Here is a 17,570-nt window from a genome sequence, read left to right on the forward strand (position 1 = left end):
TCCGCAGACTTCAGACCAGTTTCACTTATCCTTTTAGAGACATGAGCTTTGATCATCCGTAATGGATTCTTTCTGACTGCTTGTCAACCTGAAAATTAAAATGGCTGGTTGAGAAAGCACAACAACTGCTGTGGCAAGGAGAGATTAATCATTTGTTCTGACTAATGAAGACATCATCACTAGTGTAAATCAAACCAGTTGGTTATCATTAAACCACTGACATTTTCCTTAAAAATCAAAATGTCTTTGTCCACAAAAGCAAAGGCAAGCATACAAATTTCAGTATATTTATTTTACTAACAGCAAAACTAAAATTATTTCCTTTCCTTTGCAAGCACAGGCCTGCACATAGATGAAATCAACAGACTTTGCACATTCTATGGTAAGATAAACAAAGATACAAAATGAAGAGATAAAACGGACTTGTATTCATGAATGCTAAGTTATTCCAATATTTAAATTAATTACATGGTTAAAGAGTGATTGCCTCTTTTTATCTTCTAGTAACTACAAACCAGAAAAGAGATCAAGAAACACAGCTGGGCATTTATTAATTCTATTCTTCCCTCTACAATTAAACTTTAATCAGTTTCAAAGAACATTTGGGTTCTGTCCAATGCAGTTGCCATGCTTAAAGCAGTGATTAAACAAAAAGATATGAACATTACCTGTAGCAGCATTGTGGGGGAAATTTGCTCTGTGGAAGAGAAATACTTTGAAGCAAAAGAAGCAAATGTTTTTACACAGTGGGTAATATACAAAATTAGTTATAATTGATGCTTCTACAAATAGAGGACCAGTTTTCATTTTTGGAAAGCAACATCTGTGAAATTTTATTTAAATATTTTACCTAATCTGAGCAGTCTTTAGAAAAATCAAGCACCAGAATTCCTTAACATAAGCCCTTGACTGGGATTCATCATAAATAGCCCTTGGAAGCTTAAAAACTGATGTAAAACTTGTACAGTCAAAATCAAGGCTTCATCAAAAGTACCAGGTCTTTAAACACAATGTTTATGAAAAGGTCCAAACCCTTTTTTCTCAAAATGAAAGAGCAGCAGCAACGAAAAGCGGCACAGTTTCCTCCTTCCTGCAGACAAAGCGCCGGATGTCAGTGGTTGCACAGATCACTCTTTGCCTTGAGCTGGGCAGCAGAATCTGTCTGCCTTCCCCTGGAGCTGAAATGCAATGCAGAAAGGAAGGATCTGTAATCATGGTACTGCAAAACATTAATATCTGCCAGGCCACGAGAAGTTATGTCTGCCTTGGACATCAAATTAGATCAATTACCCATCTGAGGTGAACACGTGGAAGAACATATATAGAGCAATGAGCAACAGTTAGTCTCCTAAGGGTTTCAGGAAGGAAACTGATCAGTAACACAGAGATTTCATCTCTAACAGTACTACAATTTGAAGAACTTTTACCCTTAATGAGATTTAAAAGCCCCAAACAAATAAGAATGCCCACTTAACGAGACAGTTATCTGTCTGGGCCAGCAGATACAGGGAATGGAGCCTTAAACCTTGGCCAGCTGCCCTTGACCAAGGGTGCTGGGAGCCTTTGTTGCAGGCTGTGCATGATGAGGGAGGGTCAAGCACACTTTTAGCTGGTGCTATGCAGAAGCCTTAATAAGAGCCACACCCAGAGCACAGATCCAAGGGCAGCAGTTTGGGCAGAAGAGTGTAAAGAAGGGGTCCTCCTCTGAGTTCAGACCAGCCTAAATGTTCTTGGGTATGGTGGTGACGTGCCACAGGGCATATTGCCCAGCAGGTGTTGGAGCAGCTGTCCCTGCCAGGACAGAAGATACAACATAGGTTCATTGCCCTCAAGGCTTAGGAAACTGGTCGTGATTTCAAGAGAACCATCTGGGCCAACTGACCCTGAACCATGGAAGACCACCATGAGGAGGCAGTGAGTGACAGTAGCGCGCAACTCCCTGTGTCAGGGGACAGAGGCACCCACGTGCTGACCTGACCTGTTGTCTAAAGAAGTTTGCTGCTTGCTGGGGGCCCAGATCTGGGATGTTTTTGGGAGACTGCCAAGGCTTGTCTGACCCTCTGACTATACCCCCTGCTGTCCTTACATGTGGGCATCGGTGACACTGCTGGGGCAACCTGGAGAGTATCAAAGGAGACTACAGAGCTCTGGGAGTGACAGCTAGGGGCATAGGGACCCAGGTGATGTTCTCTTCAGCCCTGCTAGCATAAAAAAAGAACAAGGTCACTGATAATGCGTATCAGTGTTTGGTTGTGGAGCTGGTGTCAGCAACAGGATTTTGGTTTCTATGGCATAGGACCCTGTTTGAGGTTCAACATCTGCTTGAGCAGGGGGATTGGGCCAGATGACCTCCAGAGGTCCCTTCTGACCTCAGCCAGGCTCTGATTTCTGTGAGGCTACAACAGTAAGTACAGCAGATATTTATCTGATCCCAGGTGAAGGATGGCAATTTTCTGCAAATTTTGGCTAAAGCTACTACTGGCAAAATATGAGACCTAGAATACAGTCCTGATACAACATATTGCCGGAGAAGGTTTGTATTTAGATTATAATATAAATGAGAAAAAATTTTAGAACTCAGACTCAATAGCCAGCAGTTATGACCAAGGCTGGACAGTTAGTCAGACTCTAGTTTCTGGAGGGATACATAATTCTCTGCCAGTCATGGCTTGCTCTATGGGACATGGAAGAGCAAATGCTGCTTCTCCCTCCTCTAAAGTGCCCCACACCAACCCCTTCTGCTCTGGTTCCTCTCTCCTTTGCTGGAGGAGTTTTATGCCATTCACAGGAGAGCAGCTGAGCAGAAACCGGCAGAAATCTGCTGCCTGCCACCACTGCCCCTCTATACATGAGTGACGGAGGTGCACCATGCCTCCTGTCTCACTGACCTGGGGATGTGCCAGAGTCATTAGGCTACAGTCAGTAAATGATAGTGAAAGCAAAAAGGTTTAGCTGGGATAAATGGCCCTTGCTTCCCCCATGTTTAATGCTGAAGGTAACAAAGAATCAACATGAAAACAGAGCTGTTAGTTGCCCTCTGTCACTGGTGTGAGTCAGGCACAACTCCTCAGAGGCTGGTAAAATTACATGGCTATAAATCACAGTAGACAAGTAAAGAATATTCTCCCAGTAGAAATAATTGGGAAGGGAAAGTAATTTCATATCAAAGCAAAAGCAAAAAACCCCTTACCTCTTTGGATACAGGGCTATCTGATTATTTTGATTCCAGTAAAAATCTGGTGCCAGTTCTATCTTATTTTAGAATAGAACAAAGTCAGTTGAGAATGTTTTGAGTGAGCTGGTCAAAAATAGTGAAACACATCAAGATACCAATTTATACTCAGACTCTGGCAAAATATAAATAATGAATTTTATGTCTAATTACTACACTCAGTGCCACAGAAATTAGAAACTTAGTCAGTAGCAAACCATTTGCTTAACTTGGTGCTGCGTATTTTCTATCAGACTGTTGTGGGCTTCTTTTCTTCCCCTACTTTGGTTACACTATATAGCTCCCTTTGGAATTCTCAGATTAATTTGATTTAGTTTATAGTTAGTACGTGAATGGTTCATAGTCCATGGGGTCTAGCTTTCCCTTTCATAAATAATTCTTTTTTTTATGGTGCAGTTAGGATGCTGTGTATTTTTGCAATGCACCTCAGAGGTAAACGTGACAAATGGGACATATTAAAAGTTATGTTACTGTTCTTCTCTGACACAAGCAGAACCTGAAGAATCCAGAATCAGGATTATGATGTTGCTTCTGAATATATTCAGTTCAAAGTTTCTACTATGTAACATACTTTTCATGCTGATGTTTTACTGGGTCATTTCATTTGTTCTTGATGTTCACCTCTGCCTAGGGGCTTCTCAGTATCAGTCTTTTCATCTATGCAAGCATGGATCAATACATGCATTTTTTTAAGAATCTGAAGTTTTTTCTGTGAATGTTAACAGGTGTGTAAAAAATGTATACAGATATTTATGATGTATTCAGATCACTACCAAAACAGAATTTACAGCAAACAATAAGAATGAGAGAGTGATTGTAACTTATAATGACTGTATAAAAGGTGATGAGATGTAGTTTGTTTGGTTTTTTGTTTGTGTTTTTTTTTTTTTTTTAGTCTAATGAATATTTTTATTCTTCTGCCTCTATGAAAAGATGTATAACTGAGATATCCTCAAGGCACATGTAAACCATTGCACCAAACAATTTATTTTTTACATAAATTCAGAAAAAAAACCAATAAAAAACCCAGCTCCTTTACGTAAAGGAATACACACATACACAAACAAGCTCATTAATGGAACAATGTTGCACATCTATGTGAAAGGCTTTTCACCACCATGTTTTAAAGAACAAAGTCTGTAGAAGAATATAATTCTAGAGAAAGAGATGATTTGTTGCAGTACACAGGTATCAGTCATATTTTGGTAAAATATGAAAACCATTTCCTTCATTCCTCTGTCACATTGCAAGTGTTAATGTGAGGTCTTTTATTAAAAAATATTCCCATGGCCATACTGAAATTTCTGACTTCTATCCTCTTGCTTAGAAAAGTTACAGTCATAAAACCATGAAACAGAAACAGCATTGTATAAGAAAGGTAACCAATCACACATAATTAATATCAAGTATATTTTCTGACAATCTTTTTCATAATTCTGATGTATTTTCTCCTTAAATGAACAAGGTCTTGAACAATTTTAAATAACAGATAAAAAAATGTGCTTCAATCCATCTGCATGCTGTTAACAGCATGAAAGCAAGAAGATGAACTACAGTCAATGAATACATACATCATTTGCAATAATATGTTCAGCTTGTATACTGTTAGAAATTATAGGTTTGTGGAAACCATGAAATCACAAGTCATACCTTAAGAATTAAAATCACCACTAATAATTATACAGGAAAGTAAACACAGTCGATATAATTTGCTACAAAACTTAAATGTGCATTCACCTTATGAAGAATCAGAAATTCACAAGTGTTGATGCTTGTCTACTCTCATTACAACTTTACTTTCAGCTCACTCTCCAGGTGATCATAAGGGAATGAATGTGCAAAAGAAATGGAATTGTTTTGGGGTCAGATTTGCTTTGGCCCATGAGGTAGGAAGCAAATAGCAGTGATGTGTCACCTTTCCTGATCTCTCCCTCCTAGCAAGGGGCCCTTGCCTCATCCAGGGAAGCTCTCCAAGTTTCTAAGAGTTATATAACCTTTATTAGACATATTGATTGATTAAATAGCCTAATTTGTGGAGTACACTTTCTGAAGCTGCAGGCTTTCAGGATGAAATCTACCCCATCCAGCCCTCCCCTCACCCAAAAGTGAAGTAAGATTGCCTGTAAGGTCCTGTGTCTATCCAAACCATCAATACCAGAAACAGAATCTGAGGTCCTGGAAACACCTGTCACACTGGACTTCCCTGTCTATCTCCAGTCAACATTATTCAGCTGTCTCAGTCACCATTAGGTTATTTAGAAGGTGAGAATAATGTTGCCTTATGTCAGAATTGGTGCTAGGGCATAGAATACTTTTTTATGTGCAGCTTTGTAACTGTGGAAGTGGCGATCCTTGAGCTCTCACCTACACTCCGATGACAGAGAGTGAGCAGGTCCAGCCACATTTAGCAAACACTGTCTTGAAAACTTAACTCAGCAAAGAATAAAAAGCCTCGGGAGAGTCCACTGTTCATCTTAAAAGAGAATATTTCATTACACAGGCTCTGCTGGCTCCTTATCAATTGTTACTACATGACGAGTCTGATTCTACCCATTGAGCATCCCCTGAAGCTCAATATAAAGAAATGCCCCTATATTGCTATTGTACCCATGCGCTTTCAGAATGCATATCTTCATAATATCTTTTCTTATTTTATCTTTGTCACTGGCTGTTCTAGTATATGTGTACACTGTACAGGCATGTCCTTACAGTATTACCAGAGGCTTATGAATTCTACAAACAGCTTCCAATTTATTTCATTATACATTTTACATTTTTCTTGCATAAATGCAGAAAGAGAGCTCATGGACAAAAGAATGCCAGAGGACTCAAATGAGGACTTTACAGTGAGGGGAGGACCTGGAAATGGAAGGCTGGCTAATAGAGTATGCACACTCTCTTAATACACTCATTTAAATACTAAGGTTGAAGCCACATTGCCGGGAACTCAGCAAGCAAATTTTTGCTGGTTTTTTTTTGTGTTTTTTTTTTTTTTTTTAATTAAAAACCAAATTATCCACTGGGTTGAAAAGCAAATTGTCAGTCACCACACTGCTGAAAAATGGTGGTTAACATAAATATCTACTGAAAACAAGCATATTTTGGGGATGGGTGGTAAGAATTTTTTTTAAAAGAACTTTCTTGTTTTCTCCATAAAAAAGACATCCCCTTTGTGTGCATATGGGAACAAACCTCCCATCTGTCAAATCCAGTCATGACAAAAATATAGATTTTTGTACTTTTAAAAATAAGAACCTGAGTTCTACATGCACTGATGTAGACAACTCTGTGCCTTACACCTATGGCTGCCACTGAAGACACTATGAAAATATAGTGGAAAACGTACAGGCAGGAAGTAAAATCATGCTATATGCACACATATTTGCACTGGTGTATGAAAGCTAATCTTTTCCCTCAGTCTCACAGTGCTACGTTCTTCTCTCACACATTTTCAATTAAGTTCTCTAGAGCAGCCACTGCCTTCAGTTGATACCTTTATGTTGGTGAACACGTTCTCAGAGCTTAATAAGTAGTCAGGGGTGCTGGGTGGATTTGTGACAGTGAGAGGGCAGCTCAGAAGGGAAGTCTGTGAAAAACCTGTTCAGACACAGAAAAGTCTGTGGGCTGGGGACGTGTGAAGAGGTTGCATTCTTAGATTAGTTTTGGGTGAAGCAATACTGAAGAAAACATCAAAGATTTCTTCCTGTGCTGAGAAATGCTGAAATGTTGAAATGGAGAATTAACGGCCTAGGGATAGGAGGAAGATAATTATTTTTTTGTATGTCTAAAACTATAAATGTTGTTTCAAATTTTCAAACAAAGTTCAGATTTTGGTGCAGGTTTTATCCACGTTATTGCAGCATGGACCTCAACAGTAAAAACCCAGACTTTTTGTGAGCTTCGTAGTTGAATGAGAAAGATAGATGCAATCCTCTTTCCCTGGTAAACAGAATAATTTTTCCATCTATTTCAATCTTTTCAGTGAGGAAATGGCCCATCTCACCTGTCTTTGGAGGAGACTACACAAAAAGTCTTGCTCCTGGAAAGCAATGGCAATACCAGAGCTGTGCCATTAGACAAGCTTGTCTCCCAGAAACACAAAGCCAGAGCTTTGATTGTATTGATCCTGAAGGCATCAGTTAGCCTCTACATGTGTCACTGAAATCCGGGATAAAAATAACTTATTGACACCAATTTGATGCAGATAAGCAGACACTTCTTTATGGACAGCTGGACGTATAGGGGAGTGCTCTCACCAACAACACGTGTCAGGCACTAGAATCATACACCTTATATAGAACTAAGTCATACATATTCATTAAGTAATCATACATAAACATACAACTTCCAATAAATCATTAACATATTCCCCTCCTATTTCTGATTCTACACAGTAAAGGTTAGAAATGTCTAGAAATGGGTCTGGGGTGTAATGTGAGTAGGTGGTCCATGAGTCAGTGGTTGCGATCTCCCCCTGCCGGAATTACCTTCTGCTTAAGGACACAGTTTTCTTGGCAGGTACCTGCAAGCTGTTACGGTCACTTGCCTCAGTTCCCATTAATCCTGGACCTTGACAACTACTTGCATTCTTCTAGTCCTATGTATGTATTATAAATCAGTTTATAAACCATCTTGTGTTTTGTTACCTAGGTTCAAACCATTCCTACTAAACAATTATGACCAATCCCTTTGGCCTTGGTACGGGGCTGTACAGGGGATTTTAGAGTAGCAGTCGGTTGCTAGATTCAAAATACAATAAATGTAAAAGAAATTATTTTTACTAAAATATCTCTTAATTCTGTACTTACAATTCAATTTCAGTCGATAATAAAATCAGTAACACATGCACTAACCTTTCTAATGGAAAACTAGTGAGAAATATCAGTGAAGCAAAACACATTTTGATTCACCATCACCTTTCAGACAAGGAAGAAAGACAGAAAAATATTGAAAAATATTAGAACCAGATGCAAAGATATAAAGGGTTCTTTTTTCATGTTTTTACCTTATTCAGACTTGAACTCTGTCATTAAGTTTGGCAAGTTTATATAAACAAAATCAGAATGTTTCTTTTTGTCCCTCATCTTTAATTTGATCTAAGGCCCTCTTTGTCTACAAAACACAAAAAAAGGTTCAGAAATCCCTCCCAGTCAGAATGCATCAAGAGGTTGTCCTAGGATGTAATGTGTTGTATTACTTTATTATGATATAATAATAAATTGAGAAAGTATGGTCATTATCACCACCTCTGTGAAATCAGAGATCTCTTCACAGTCTGTCAGCTATGCTCTCCTCTGCACTTGAACAAACTGGATGTGGTTTGCAATGTAGGCTTTTACAGTTATAGTGTGGGGAGAAAGCAGAAAGTGCTTTTGTAGCACTTTAGGAAGCAGGAATATCTGCTATTCACTCCTGATATCATCATCTGACACTGCCTCAAATCCTCTTAGTCTCTAGCCCTCAGAACTGAAGATATAAGGAGATGATCACTGTAAAAATACCAAGATTAGATACATGGACAGCTAAACAGATGTTTAAAGAGGGATTTCTGCTATGTTTTGTTTCAGTAGTTTTTCTGGTTGGTTACTGGTCCAGAAAGCAGGACGGGATTGGCACTGTGAGAAGAGTAATTTAGGATGTTAAAGTTGCACAGTTCATTTGAACACAAGTATGATAAATTTCACAAGATTTTTATAGTCAGTATGATGTGCATCCATCAGCTAGGAGTATATCTGCCCAGCTCCTTACTTCTTTTGTGACAGCATGCCTTTTCCTTGGCTGATTCAAGAGATAGCCTTGGTGCTTATAAACTATGTACAGTAATATAGGCTATTTTTCAGCTTCCCTTCAAGCACATTACAGTACCCTAGTCATACCTGCATCTTAGATTTGCTGTGTTCAGCAAGAGTTGCAATGGGAACTTGTGGGTAATATGATGGTTATGACAGTATTTGAGAAGGAGTCTGTAGGCAGGTAAGAAAATGTCATTTTCCATGCCAATTCGAGTATCATTTCATTTCTGAAGGATAAATTTTCCTTTGTCTGTTACCATAAGGGGCTTTGAAGCATATGATAAGGATATGATGTCCTGTGATTGTCTTGTTTCATTTCAAATTGGATGGTAAACACCCATTTTGCATTTAACACTGCCTGATAAGAAACCTGTGAAATATCTCTGTGTTCTTTAAGAAAAAGGAAAAAAAAAAAAAACCAACAATACACACCAACAACAAACAAACAGATCTTTACAGGACATAGAAAATCCTGATGTGTTGTGTGAAGGTCCAAGGACAATGGCCCTTTTTCTAGTACTTTTTTCCCCAGATAGGAACACAAGCCTGGGGTAAATTGTGTTCAGCCTTAGTGATGTTTGTTTTCAGCTCTGAGTATTTTTTTACTAGTTTCTCTAAGTGCATGATTGCGGGTGTTGTGTACGCTCATTTTAGCTCTCTGTGCATTTAGCTGCAAGCATGAGTCTCTTGATCTAGACACATCTCTGTCCCTGCAGCACATTAAGAAGAGCTATAGCCACTGATCTAGCTTTTACCTTTTTTCTTTTTTTTTTTTTTTTTGTAGTGAGAGTGACAAGAGAGATGACACAAAAGAGGGATAAAAGGGCAAAAGGCAGGAAAGAAAGCCTAATCTGAGGGTGATGTCAAAACAAAAATCCAGTGACTGGAATTGACAAGAGCATTTGCCATCTCACTCCAGCTCCAGCTGTGCTCCAATCTGCCTTGGTTCTGTGACACATGGGTCCACACTCCCCATGACTTCACATATGTAGAAATACATGTCTGTAAGTATTCGTTGTTCTGTGGGCAATGCACGTTTTCTCTGTGTTTCAATGAGAGTGTGCATTGGCATCCAAAAAGAGCAAAATCCTTCTCTTTGGCACATAATACCTTGTGTATCTTCCCATTAGATGTTATTTAAAGTGTTTTCCTTCCACCCATTCACCTAATTCTGCTTCCTTTGTTTTCACTATTATTTTCCTTACTATGGTGGTCAGCACTATGAAGCCTGCAATGGCTGTTCTTACCAGTGACTGCTAACCAGAAATACCCCTGGGACCCCTGGAAGAATTTGGGAACACAGGAGTCTCTTTACTGGGTGAGACTGAAGTTACGGATAATCTGGTGACCAGGAGAGATGCTTCAGAGAAATGATAGTGAAAAACACTTAGACAAGATATCCCCATAATATTTTAGGAAGACTGGTTTATACCTCGAAGCCTGGAGTTAAATAAACAGAGAGCTTGGCCTAACTTTAGGAAAGACGAAGTAAGAGATTTTTGATCCCAGAGGACTGGAGATTAAATAATAAAAATCTCTGTCCTATTTTAACTGATTCATCTTGTCTGTCATCCTCCCTTTTTATAGAGTATTGATTATTTATTTTCCCCCAAATTGTGTTAGAAACATATTAAGAGTCTTGATATCTGTAACTGAGATTCACGCCCCATTTTTTTGCCACATGCAGAAGAGCTATGGGTGTAATCTTAAAGTCATTCTTATTTGATCTATTTGCCTTTAAAAATAATCATGTCTTTCTACCAGATTCATCAGAGCTTTGTGTTACAGAAAATGAACACTAAGGCGAAACACCTCCCAGAATGTGAGCAAACAAGAGAAATTCATCTCTCCTATGACCTATCCTGATTTTAACTGCTTCTACATTGGCAGCTATTGATTCGTGCAACTGGTTTCTGCATTTCTAGTTTAAATAGTCCACCATATTTTCCATCATTGCATCAAGTAGTTTTACCAGGAAACACTGAATATTTACAGCTATATTACAGACCATGGTTCTATTTGTTTTGCTAAAATTTGTATTTCTTTTGTAAACATATTCATTCCATTTGAGTTTTAATGACAAATTTTAAAAAAAAAAAAAATCTTTCAAAAACCAGGATCATATTAGGGATAAGTATAAAAGGAATTGTCCTGTGCTTTTTATCCTTTGCTGGAAGGCACTGCTGATATTCAAAAGACATTCAGTGCCCTTATCTGACCTGGATACTGAAAACTCTGTGCTTTGCCTCCAGATTTTACTTTCTCTACTCTGTGATTTTCTCCATACTCTTACTATCTGTGATATGAAATGCTGAGCACTGATAGATATTGGCAGGTCCTGATTAAAATTCATTTCACATTGCCTGCTATTACTTCAAAGGAACAAAAGTCCTTTTCTCAGTCCTAAGAACTGGAAACCTAAATTTTCTTTGAGGTGCTGAGCATGAAAACTATGTCTTTGTTTGATAAGCAACATCTCATATTTCCTCTCTTACATCTGGCCAGTACTGAGAATATGCAAAAACTGGGTTTTGGTTTTGTAACATCTAGGTGCTGATGACAGGTAACAAACTGCTATTTGGCAAGCAGTGCTTATCCTTACCAGTTTTCTAAGGCAAAAGGAAAATGAAGATACCACAGCTTGAGGTACCGAATTTGTTTTCAGGCTAGCTCAGTATCTTTTGTCTCAAGGGAAGCTGCTTCATTTCAATGCAATTTTTTCTGTCTAACATCATTTACTACCCGGTAGTTAAATTCTGTTCCTCTTTCACTCTGCTTGCCAGTTCCATGTAAACTTCCAATAACTTTCACCTCCTTTCCCTGATTCTGAACAAGTCTAAGCCAATTTTGTATAACAGGCACACGTCACCTAAATGAAATAGAAGATTAGTAAAAAAGCTGGTCAGCTGAAACTGAACCAAGCCAAATCAATCCAAACAGAGCAGTTTGCTTGCGTTTGTTTCATTATCTCCAACAGTTTTGATTGATTTGCAAGCACCAAATCACAACTAAATATTTCAACAATGAATACTTATATGTTGATGTCTAAATCTACACCCAAGCTTTTAAACACTAGGACGATGATTTTCAAATGGCAAGAAGCAAGTATAGTCCCACACAGGAAGCAAAACTGCACCACACAAATGGAAATCTCACCAGATTTTAGGCTGGTGATTAGTTGCTTAGGCAGGTACATATCTGAAGGGTATATGTGATTCCTTCTGAACCTAATAAAGTTCCTTAAGATCTTTTCTCCAGATGTCCTAGCTGGAGAAGAGAAAAACTAACTTACCTCCTGTTTGTAGCCATATCTACTGGGTTTATTCACCAGGGACAAATGCAAAATAAGAGTGCAGATCCTCAGGTCTTGTGTCTTCCTTTGACTAGCTCTCTTCTGGTTTCTCTGCACTCTATAGCCAAGAAAAGAAAGCCCTTTTTAAAAGACAGTGTGTTCAGAAGAGTTGTGAGTCCTATATTTTTTTGCAGTTTGCCAGGGAAATGTAGCATATTATAATACTAAAATATTACTTGTCCATTAATTGATTTAATGAACATATTTCTTTAGCCAGACTCCAAGTACTCTGCAACTCTTTGAAACTGTGAGCAATAAAACATTGGCTTAATAGTTCAGGCTTGTTTTCAGCAAAAAGTCCTACACACTGCCAGTCTTCCCTGGCACTATACAAATAAAGGCAACTGTTGTTGGCATAATAGCTCACATGGCACAAACAAGCCTTCCACTATAATCCTCCAGTCACTATTTAGATGGTCTGACAAGTCTGCCTGCTGCAGACTCTCGGTGGTAAAAATGGTACTTCCTTTTGTCCACAGGACCCAGTGAAGTCACAGGTCCCAGAAAGTACCATGTTTCCCATAAAGACCAATTAGCCTCTGCCTGCATCAATCCTTATCCTGTCAGCTTCTAAATTCTAATTGCCAGCTGACACATGAGCACTGCCAATATTGTAGGGAAGGAAATAAAGCCAGTCCTAGCTGAACTCAGCAATAAGGAATATTAGGAAATCTGGTATTTGAGCTAGCAGCAGGGTATGAACAGGTCTACTGGTAAATAAGAAATTGAGGGCACGAAGCACAAGGAACCTTGGTATAGGTGAATGAATTTAGGAAAAACTAAAGTACATCCAGGTTGTCTGGTTCAGAGGTACCTAAGTCATATGTACAAAGCCCAGGTAAGTAAAACAGCAGATTTGATGTGGTGAATGAAGACAAACCTGTTTTTTCAAGTACATCCTTTGTCATGTAACCTTATGTGACACTACAGGAAACCATAAAACATCTTTGTCTTTGAGTGGTTTGGTCTGAGAAGAACATTTGCTCTATCAATGAGGCTCAGCAGAATGGATAAACAACTTGATGGGCAAAATCCAGGACTTAACATAGTTAATGCATACACAAGACTAACAATAGCAACATGGAAAGAAGAGGAAGAACGGAAAGATGAGAGAATCAGTGTGCCAGATACACACCTTTTATTGCTGTATGTGCGAGTTGTGTGTTTTGCTGCAATGGAGACTGGGCAGCAGACACTTAACAGCTCTGCCAGACTTAACAGTGTTGTATACAACCTTCCATTAGAAGCAATTGCCCTTATTTTCTATCCGCCTACCTGTCCTCTTTCCTTCTCAACAGTTGCAGGACACCATGTGTCCTTGTTCCTCTAACCTACTAATTTCCTCAGTATTTCACTAGGTTTGACATCCGGTAATGCATCTTCCTGCTCTCTTTTTGGCTACAGCTTTCTCAGGTGGAGTGAAAGTGCTGACCTCAGTGTGAGCATCCCCTTGCTCACTCATTCTGCCCAAAGCTATCCGAATATAGGAGGCAAACAAAGGAAAATAACAGAGAAATAAGCTTGTCTCTAAGCATGAAGTTGCTTTCCATCCCGTGGGACACAACCTGTTTCACATCAGTATCCTTCAGAAACATATCTATTATTTATATATATTAAAATATATTTTAATACATATTATATATAATACCAATATATGATGAAATAATTGTACTTTTTTTTTCAGGGAAAACTGCAATTATACTTCATGTCCACAAAGACCTTATTTAGTCCAAAGCAACCACTAGCACAATGATGAGGGTCCCCATTTGAGAGCCAGGCAATCTTGCCATTACTTTGTCCCCAGTCTGAGTATACCACAGACACATAAATTATCCAGACACTGACTTAAACATGCAGTGGGATGAAAACTTTTTTCCTTCCCACAGGTTGATCACAAAATCAAGTTCCTTTCCCAGCCAGACATTTACTCAAACTGTTCCGAAAGGAAATATATTCTGCTAAAATAGCCTTCTCAATATGCTTCCCCATACGTTAACAACAAATCCTTGTTACATTTCATTATCCCCACTACAGGTGTGAAGTTCTATCTCCTCCCAGCTAAGTATTCAATCACAGTGTGCTAGATGAGGGTTCTAGTAACTGTGCTGGTGGCCACTTTGAAATAGGTGGATTTCTTTGTGGATTATACCTATATGTTTGATTTCTCCCATCTATGCAAGAAACTTGTTTGACAAAAAGGTGACTAAGGACCATGCTCTATACAACAGTTTGTCACAGACTAGATTACAGCAAACCCCAATGCTGTTAGTTCAATATGTATTAAAGAGTTCACTTTGTAAATTTAATTTAATTTTACTTCACAAAAAAAAGCAGTAGCAACAATTATAAGCACCACTAATGTCACTGGAAGAACCACACGCATCACCAGTTTGATCTCAATCACCAGAATGCAGATTGTGTAAACTCACACTGAATCTTGTGTGACTGCAACTGACTCAGTTTCTTTGTCTTTATTTAACACAGGAATAATTTTAGAAAGTAAAGCATGTCATGTGCAGCAAGGGAAATCAACAGTAGGGAAAAATAGTGAGGGGGATATATCATTACAGTAATACAGAGGGAAAAAATTCTATTCTGATTTTGAAGAAATTCAAAGGACTGAAAAATGAAATCCAAACTCATACCTGGACATGTTAAATAATGTCATAAATTATGCTACAGGACCCAGGCAGTACCTCCTGCATTATGACCACCTTGAGCCTGTGTTGACAATGGGCACTCTTCCATTAACAGTTCAGGCACCCCTCAGGCAGCACAAGTTTTGAATCTGCTCAATGCTTTTTGATATGGCTATCTAGAACATTGCCTTGCATTGCCATTCACATCTTCAGCACACCATCATCCTCCCTACAACTTCCTGACCCTACACAGGCAGACAGTTTATAAATCACAGCTTTGAGAGACAGCATTCACTTTCTCTCCTGGAAAGATGGGAATTGACATTCCTACAGTCTGGTTTCACAAATAGTGTAGATTAACTAAGAGAGATGTAGCCAGAAAGTATCATAATCACCCCATCATAATTACCAAGGAAATGCTGTAATCCTGCTGGTTCACTTACTAACAGCCCATACCTCCAGTGAAGGCATACTTCCCATAGCAGGCAATAACCCAAAAGCCATGCCAGCTTTATTCAACACAAAACAACATGGCAGAAAGCAATAGTGTGTAGAACCTCAGTAACAACTGCATTTTAACTGCATATCCCAGTGCAACAACTACGAAAGGTGGAAAGTTTTGTTCTTTTTGAAATATTGGTGAAGCTAAATATTTCACAAACAAATCTTGTTTGTTTGTTTGTTTGTTTGAAATGAATTTGCCATTCCCATATATCTTTTCTCCACTTAAATCGCAGGTTTCCAGATTACAGATTTAGCTGTCCCACAGTGCTAAAATTATGGGTAATGGGTTCAACTCATATGGATGACAAACCCCACAACTATCCCTGCGGCCTCCCATCACTAGACCTCATTTTTTTTTGTCCTCATTTTGTACAAGGCCTTTAGAGTGCCTTGTAGACAAAAGATTCATTCACTTCTTGAAAGAGGAGATAAATACCTTCCTTACCACCTCGGTTTCCTCTTGACCCTAATAGCTGTACTTGTCAGAATCAGATCCCCTACCAAAAACATCAAAGTGGTAATAAACAGGCATATTGAGAGAACAGCAAAAGGAATGGCAAAGTGTGTAAAAGGGGGACTGAGATGGAAAAGACAAGGTGGTAAAAGTTTAAGATCTGGCAGCTGACCAGATCCTCCTGCTGATTGACAGATATTCTACTAATCAGCAGCCTGGGTAAGAGTCTTCAAGGTAGCTTTGTTCCCTGCATTTTATTTGCCAGAGTAACCGCATTAACATGGGTCAATAGTTACAACACTTACAATGTCTAGCACATAAACCATCATCTAACTGTCTGACTTGTTTATTACCATCTGTCACTTGAAAAGCTCTTATTTGAACTTGGCTGCTGTCGGTTCCTCATAAAGACTTATTTTTATAATTAGATTTTAAATATAATGAAAAAATAAGATTCCTGCAGGGTTTTTTTAGCTCAGTGATGATTCATATCAGGGTGGTACTATTGCTAGCTATCTTAGTATATCAAATGCAATCCTCTTAATGACCGAAACCAAAGTTAAGACTGAAAAATCATCTGTGATAACAGTTTTCAACAAAATGCTGACCACCATTGTATTTGCATCTCAGTTCATCACAATCTATGCAATACTTGGAACCAAATAAACAAACAAAATAAATAACAGCATATATCTAAACATGTTTACAGAATTATGGGGCTCTGAAAAATGACATGGTACTCTGCTACTAGGTATAAAAAAATCCCAGCTGTTTGATACTGTGAGGAAATATATTGGTTTTGCATTTTATAATTTCAAGCCATGTTGTCAACAGGCAACTTACGTTACTTTATATTGCACTCATCACAGCCCACCATAATTTCTTCTGGCACAGCCAAGTAAAATATATCCCCCTGTCCTGACACTACTTATTGTTTTTTGTCTCCTAAAATGATTTGTGAATGTGTTTTGAATTTTTGTAAGAGTATTTCCAGAAGCTTTAAAAAGAAACTGTACATTCAGCAGAGCAGACATACCAATATTTTAAGAAACAGGAGAAAATCTTTGGTTCATTGTATGTCTCTGCTTCATTTTCCTTCTGATACTTCTTGCCAGAGTCCCTCTGGTGCCTCTTTTGTGTTCAGACTCATCAAGTAGTCATGGAATCTATTAAACTACTTGCTTCAGGCTAGCTGAGCACGTGAGTGCTGCTCACTCCAGCCCATATGTCATATATTGAAATGAATCAAGAATCAGTTTTTCTGTTACTGTATAATGAAGTATTGGTTAGGCACACCTATGTCCTATCCATGGCAGGAGGAAATACCACACACAGTGAAAACAGCTGGGAGTGTGAAAAGAGCTGACTCTTTCATCTTGGTACCTTAAGCTAATTAAAACAGTCCATTAGCAGTTTCTAGTCTTAATCATTTTCAAACACCTTTTTAACTACTAAAGCATTCATCTTGAATTTCAGACCTCCGCTTGGGTTTGGCAAGTCTGGCAGATAGAGGAAATATCTTTCTACTTACCGATAAAGTCCACATGATTTGAAGCCCAGAAAGCTGTTTTTTTCCGGTGACTTCTGACACTAGAGT

At 38.5% G+C, this 17,570-nt stretch overlaps 1 long non-coding RNA gene across 1 annotated transcript in view; it reads right to left on the bottom strand.

Moving 5' to 3' along the window:
• Positions 1-376: 376 nt before the first annotated feature.
• LOC113489676 overlaps positions 377-17,570 on the bottom strand; it is a 59,306-nt gene continuing 42,112 nt past the window's right edge. The window contains exons 2-3 of the long non-coding RNA XR_003400078.1: positions 12,317-12,434; positions 377-1,178 (exon numbers count right to left, since the gene is read on the bottom strand). This is a non-coding gene — a long non-coding RNA (uncharacterized LOC113489676). The remainder of the gene's footprint in view (positions 1,179-12,316; positions 12,435-17,570) is intronic.

Source organism: Athene cunicularia, assembly GCF_003259725.1.
Source record: "Athene cunicularia isolate RWA chromosome Z unlocalized genomic scaffold, athCun1 chrZ_part1, whole genome shotgun sequence".
Taxonomy (NCBI): Eukaryota; Metazoa; Chordata; class Aves; order Strigiformes; family Strigidae; genus Athene; species Athene cunicularia.